Raw genomic sequence first — 7,840 nt, forward strand, 5'->3', positions numbered from 1 at the left:
AGCAAAGCCAATACATGGGCTGGGACTTCCTAAATGTGAAATTCAAAGAAGTGTCAGTTTCACATTTAAAAATGCGATGCAATTTAAATCTTTACTACATTTCACACTACACAAAATATCAGTGGGAGGGGGTACATGGAGGTGCATTCATAATGCAGAACAAAATTCCTTACCTTATATTTCTTCATCTCCTATTCACATAACACTGTGTTCAGAATCCTCTGGTCTCCAACTTTAGGCTTTGCAAAAACACTTTTCAACCTAACACATATAGTCATTGTTTCCCTTCCTGTAGTTTCTGCCTTCCATCAACCCCACTCCAGGTTGTCTTTACCTCAGATATAGCAAAACAGCTTGCAAGATAGTAGCTTGCTGCATCCTTGTATGACTGAAGGTAGAAGGGCAAGGAAGGCCTCACTTGTTCTCTCCAACCCTTTGATAGGGTCTCTAATCCCATTCCTGAGTCTTTACAACTTAGTTACCTCATGGAAACCTTTACTTCTTAGTACTATCACATTGGAATTTATGTTCCAACAGGATTTCTGCTGGGAACACAAGCATTCAAACTATAGCCTTCACTGTAGCTTACAACATAGACATTACAGATTTCTGATTTTTATAAATCTTCTGTATTCCACTGTTTCTCTTTCATTTTTTAGAAAGAAAGGATGTCTCTAAATCCCATGCCACCACTCTTGTCCTAGCAGAAATGGTTTGCATCAGGATGAAACAAAAGCTCCTCCATCTCTCTAACTTTCCTTATTTGTAAGCTGTTCATGGCCTTCAGATAACTTCAGCACACAGACTTCTAGAACCCTGCATTAAATGGGCCAAGAGACAGGTCAGAGGTCAGAGTACACAACCTTTCAGTATTTTGGGTGAAACAATATATGACCTGAATTCTTTTTTAAAAAAATTAATTTTAATCAGTTTTTAAAATACTCAATATAATTCATAGAGACAATTCTACAAATATAATGGTGTTCCCTCTCTCCCTTCTTCCCTTCCACCCTCCCTTCCACTCTCCCTCCTACCCTCCTTCTAACTCCCTTTTGTTTTCTAGTTTTTGAGATAACATCTCTTAAATTTACATTACAGTAAAATGCCTTAATGCTTCACCAAATAAGAAGTTTAATAAGTGAAAAGCAAGAAAATCCTAGTTTTGTGGGAATATAGACAAAGGCTATAAACAGTAATTGAATGACAAAATGATCATTTACCCACATATAGTACATTTTAAAGTAATCACAGTTCATTAAAACTGTATTAGTATAACATTCTTAACCACTGGTTTGACAAAGGTATAAAACAAAACATTACAAAACTATATATAGCACTCTGGCCTCAGAATCAGCCCTTAAGGCATTCGGATCTGGCTCAAGAGCCCATGAGAGTATTGTAGGCATGGAAAGCCAAGATACCATGGAAAATAAAAAAAAGAAGAAGACCTAATGAAAGATCTCTGCAAGTGAGATCCCAATGGAAAGAACGGGGCCATCAAAGAAGGAGGTACCTTTCTCTGAAGGGAGGAGAGAACTTCCACTTTGACTATGACCCTATCGGATTAAGATCAAAGTCGGCAAACCCTAAAGGCTTTGCATTGCCTTGGCATCTCATGACTAGAGCCTAGGGAGATTACTGACACCATAAACAAGAGTGTCAAATTGTTAAGTCAACAATAGGAATTACTGTTTACTTACATCTCATGTGGGATCTGTCCTTAATGTGTTGTCTAATGTGAAATGATGCTATAACTAGTACTAAAACAATATTTTTACACTTTGTGTTTCTGTGTGGGTACAAACTGATGAAATCTTTACTTAGTATATACTGAATCAATCTTCGGTATATAAAGATAATTGAAAATGAAAAAAAAAAAAACAAAACCTGGAGTTAAATTGGAAATTGCATAGAAAATTAATTAATTTTTAAAAAATATCATGTAGGATCTCTGTCTTTAATGTGCTGTACACTGTTATTTAATGCTATAACTAGTACTTCAACAGTATTTTTTCACTTTGTGTTGCTATGTGGGGGCAAACTGTTGAAATCTTTGCTTAATATATACTGAACTGATCTTCTGTATATAAAGAGAATTAAAAATGAATCGATGTGAATGGAAGGGGAGAGGGAGCGGGAAAGGGGAGGGTTGCGTGTGGGAGGGAAGTTGGGGGCAGGGAAGCCATTGTAATACATAAGCTGTACTTTGGAAATTTATATTCATTAAATAAAAGTTAAAAAAATAACTATATTGGCAGCAAAACTGATACACACACAGGGGGTCTCAACAAAGTCCATGGAAATGTGTAGTATGAGAAAAGTATATCTGGATTTCCAAAACTGCATGGATTACTTTTCAATAAATTAAGTCATCTTTTAATTCCACTTTCCCATCAACTTTTTGAAGTCTCTGTATATTTAATAGATCTAGTGAACAAGTCTAATCTCTTTAGCTGTCTGAGCATTTTTTCTCTTTCCAAAAAAGTTGGTGTAAGGATTGAGCGAGAATCAACCATAAAGGTACTGTGTTACCTGACAGTCCCAATTATTCATGGAATGTTGTTTGAAACTGATATTTAACAGAAAACCTCTCTCTTCCCCAGGTGGAGCTCTTGTTCCACTTGCAAACTTTACTCTGTATTGGTTACACAAACATGGGAATGGGCGTGTGAACTGTTTGTAGGGGAGAGAGAACAAGAATAAATTCCCATTTTCTTGCCTATTCCATATTTCACTGGCTCCTTTAAACTTCCTCCCAAGTTTTGCTGGGAACCTTTGAGACTTAGGAGGGTCATCTTTCCATAGAAGTAAGTTGAATAGCCCTTAATGGAATGTCAGTCATGTTAATGATGGGAGTTTTGGGGGAGAGAAAGGGAGAGATCACATTAAATCTTCCTAGTGTAACCATGGAGTATGTATCAGACTCTGTGTTGAGGGTTTCTGAGACATTTTCTTACATAATTCACATTCCCCAGTAGATTCAAGTCAGTCCCTTAAGGTAATTGAACCCACTAGAAGTAGAGCGGGAATGAAAACCCAGGTATCTCTAGACCCTAAGGCCAAGTATGCTCTTTGCATTATGTTCCCTGCATCTCATGTGAAATAGCCTGTAGACAGCTCTCTCCTTTATGCATTATTTAGGTTGGACTTCTGATCCAAAATAGTGACAGCTGTGTATTTACTTGGCTATTAACCAATGTTCAGTTTCCTCCAATATATGTATAAACCAAAGGAAAAAAAGTGAAATACTTTAATTTCCAGACCATCTTGGACTGTTTGAGTTGTTTCTCCTCTTTGTTTCTGCTAACATGTCATTTACACTTTTTTCTTAGTTGCATGTTTATTATCAGGCAAGGACCCAATTCGCCTATCTTCATACCTCCTATAGTGGGAGATTAGAATTTTGAGATATTTATAATCTTCTCCAGGTTTGACCACCACACCCACTCTCTCCAACCTATCAACAACAACTCCAACTATGCATCTTTGAGGCACAGTGTTTCCCCAGGAAAAAAACAAAGCAACAACAACAACATAGGGGTTTTATGCATAGCCATAACAGATGTTATCCATGTGCTAAGAATAAAAATCTGACAGGAAACTCCTGTCAATCCACTAATGTCTCATCCCTGCAAAGAAAGATGGATTCGTTTGGATGTTAGAAAAAAAAAATTGCAGGTGAAGTAGCCATGAGCAAAGCTAAAGTGCAGCTTTAGAGGCCAAGACAAAAGTGAAGAGCAAATACAGATGAGTCCCCTCATTTGGGCAGTGAAGTGCATGAAATGTAGGTAAGAAAAGGACCCTTACATTCCTAGAATTTTGTTCCCTGGGGACACATTCTGTTCTAATTACGGATTGCTTTTTTACTATTTGTTTATTTGTGAATCGAAGTGACTTGCTGGTGTCACTTGATGACTAAATATCCATGGCTCAGAATGTGGGCTTCCAGAGAAATCTGGGCATTGGCCAAATCTTGCACACACAGAAGCTGGTGAACCCCTCCACGACTCTCCTCTTGGAGCTCAGGTTCTCTGGGGCTAACCAGTATCTTAGCTCTCTTTGTGCCTTGTCATTATCAGCAGAGGGACGTGTTTTCTATTGTGCACTGAGATCCATCCCCTGTCAGGATCTGGTATGTGTTCATTGTGTATGTTGTATACAGAAAAGACACTCAAGCTTTTGTAGAACTTACATATAGGTCTTATTTTGAGTTTTTTTGTGAGAAAAGATTGAATACTAGTATATTGAGTGTGGACGTTTATCTGAAGTTGGGGCTCCACAAACACTTAATACTTCCTCAACGTGTTAATCAGGTGCCTTCACATATTAAGCCATATCTTAACTTTCCAAACACATTCTCAATCATTTCCAATACATAGGAGCAACACTTTTTTAGGCAGCCTTACTTTTCACAGCATTCCCACACATATAAATATATAATGTATATTTATGAATATATATTATAATGTGCTTTTGGGGCCAGCACTGTGGCCTAGTGGGCTAAGCCTCCACCTCTGATGCCAACATCCTATATGGGTGCCAGTTCATGTCCTAGCTGCCCCCTTCCAATCCAACTTTCTGGTAATGGCCTGGGAAAGCAGTAGAAGATGGCTCAAGTGCTTGGAGACCCGGAAGAAGCTTCAGGCTCCTGGCTTCGGAATGGCCCAGCTCTGGTCGTTGCAGCCATTTGGGGAGTGAACCAACGAATGGAAGACCTTTCTTTCTGTCTCTCCCTCTCTGTCTGTAACTTTACCTCTCAAATAAATAAATAAAAGTCTGACAATATGCTTTAGAGTTTGGAGTTATATTCATTGGTCACAAATACTGATATGCACAAAATTTAACAGAAAATTTCAAACTCTGAAACCGATTACTAGAGCCTTAAAGACTCTAGGGGCAACAAACTTGGAATCATTTTCTAAATTTAGCTCAGGCACTGCCTCCCAAAAGCACATTTTGACTTCCTATGATTTATTGTTTTAAGTAAAAACAAATGATCCATATGCTAACCACGAAATCTCTATTTCCACAGAACAGTGGCTTGATTCTTTCTTGTTATTCCAGGTAAGTAACCCAAATTGCAAATTTGCATTGTCACAAGTTGACTCAGCAGGTTGGTTGAAGGCCACAACCCTACTTGACCCAATTATCTGGAAATCTTAAATCTCTCTCAGAGCCTCACCTCTTCCTCTTGGAATCTCAAAGTACTCTTATTCTTAACCACACTCAGGGATCTGACATTGCTTCTTGCAGAGTCTTTTTTTTCTAGCCTGTTTGTTTTGTGAGCATTGCATTTGCTGCTTTATCTGGTCCACAAGGCCTGACCTCTTTTTATTCACTGTTGCAAAGATAACTCAGCTGGTTTGATCCCTCAGAGGCTACAGTTGTTCTTTGAGACATCCCTTTAATAATGTACTTTAGAGTTACTGTCAGTCAATAGGCTTGCTACACTTGGACTGTCAAGGACATGATTACACATTTCATATTTTTTCACATTGTGTGTTTATCACCTTTTATTGATTGACCACTATATTGATCACCCCTTTTGATCATGTTACAATGATGATATCATACACTGAAAGGAAGAAGTAAGATTTTGAAAAATGTCAGGTCCTGGAATACGAATAACCTATATTATGGCACTTTGTATTCTAAGTATTTGAACAGAAGGCAATGAAGAAAGCCACAGGAACAGGAGGTCTCTTTGACCTTCTCTACTTTTCCTTGCTCCCCAGAAGCAGTTCAGAGAAACATGACTTCAATATCCTAAAGGAAGCCATAAAACCAAAGAAGGTTGCTATCTGGCTTCTTCTATGTCATCTTACCTGCAGGCCCTCATGTGACAGGCATTTTGCTTGGTAATTTGGAATGTCATTCAGGGATGCAGCAAAAGAATCTGAACAAACAGGTCCTGATGAGTCCCCTCTAGTTTATTAACATCCCTTTTCATCCAATTGTGATTTTCCACAACACACTTCTACTAATTCTTGCTACATGATAGCTAAAGCAATTCTTTTTTCTTTTTTTATTTTTTGACAGGTAGAGTGGACAGTGAGAGATAGAGAGACAGAGAGAAAGGTCTTCCTTTGCCATTGGTTCACCCTCCAATGGCCGCCGCCGCCAGCACGCTGTGGCCAGCGCACCGCGCTGAGCCGAAGGCAGGAGCCGGGTGCTTTTCCTGGTCTCCCATGGGTGTAGGGCCCAAGCATTTGGGTCATCCTCCACTGCACTCCCGGGCCACAGCAGAGAGCTGGCCTGGAAGAGGGGCAACCGGGACAGAATCCGGCACACCGACTGGGACTAGAACCTGGTGTGCCGGCGCCGCAAGGTGGAGGATTAGCCTATTGAGCCGCGGCGCTGGCCTAAAGCAATTCTTGATTCACCACCACACACACACAAAAATGCCATTAAAGGTTAGAGTATAAATTAATAAATTAAATAACAAAGCCAGAATTATCTCTGAGTCAAGGTTAATGAAGTTGTTAACCTCTGACTTGATCAAATTGAACAAGAAGGGAGTAGATACAAATGAATAATACTAAAAATGAACTAGGTAACATGACTCAGACGTGGAAAACATCAAAAAGATAAGAAAATACTACCCTACAGATTTTATGTCAGCTTATTTATGCAATTAAATAAAATAATGAAATTCTAAGGAAAAATGTAAATTACTAAAACTGATTCAGGAAGAAATAGAAACCTGAATTGTCTAATTATTTTTGCATAAATTGAATTAATAGATAAAATTTTTCATACCAAGAAAATTAAAAGGTTCAGAGGTGATTCCCACCAAAATTCAAAGAACAGTTCAATCTCATCTTACAAGAATGTATCTCACATTAGAATTTTTGATGGAAAACATTTGTGCTGTATCACACAAAGACAGGTAGGATTCTCAACACAATCTACAAATGGGCTATCTAAAATACTCTTTATATAATTCCATTTGATAAAAAGCTACTAAAAACTTTATTTGCAAATATCCTAAAAGATGATTCTATATATAAGAAACAATGTAAAGTTTGTCCTTACATAATTCATAATCTCTTGAAAAATCTTGAAAAGCAAATAAAAATTGCTAGCAGTTATATCATAAAATTTTGCCTTCTAGATTGGCAGGGGGCTTTCACGTTCTGGTCATCCATAGAAAATGTCACCATTGTGGCCTCCTGAATTGCAAGTAGGACTTTGGAGGCAAATGTGAGAAACAAACATCTTAGTACTAATAAGCAGTAAGTGCGAATGCTTGAGTGAAAAAGTTGATGACTTATTTGAATATGTCAAAATCATTGAGATTGCCTGGGACTCAGATTAAGGGAAGATAAGAAACCCTGACAGATATTGGGCACAGAGGTTAGGTTTTGACTTGGGATGCCCACATCCAATATTGGAGTGCATTGTTTCGAGTCTTGACTTTGCTTCAGATTTCGACTTCCTGCTGATGCAGGGAGGAAGAAGATGATGGCTCAAATACTTGGCTTCCTGCTACCCATTCCGGGGAGACCTGAATGAAGTTCCTGGCTCCTGGCAGGTGGAAGATTTATCTCTCTCTCTCTCCGACTTTGTCTGTTTTTCAAGTAGAATGAAAATAAATAAGATTAAAAAATATTAAGGGATAAGGAGCTGAGAACTGTCACTAAATCATGTAAGACAGATACAACTTGAGTTTTCAGTCTGGAGAAGTCATCGTCAAATCTAATGAAGTTGAATTCTGACTAGAAGCAGAGTCAAAGACTATATCATTGTCTATTTTTCTTTCATATTCCCTATTCTTGGCAGGTATAAGCTTGTCTATGGAATTGACTTTGTTCCACGCTTGCTCATTGATCATTACTAA

General features: G+C 38.3%; 1 pseudogene; it reads left to right on the top strand.

The window, feature by feature from the left end:
* LOC133758655 (telomerase protein component 1-like) overlaps positions 1-7,840 on the top strand; it is a 59,266-nt pseudogene extending 51,426 nt beyond the window's left edge.

This window comes from Lepus europaeus, chromosome 4 (assembly GCF_033115175.1).
Source record: "Lepus europaeus isolate LE1 chromosome 4, mLepTim1.pri, whole genome shotgun sequence".
In the NCBI taxonomy this organism is placed as follows: domain Eukaryota; kingdom Metazoa; phylum Chordata; class Mammalia; order Lagomorpha; family Leporidae; genus Lepus; species Lepus europaeus.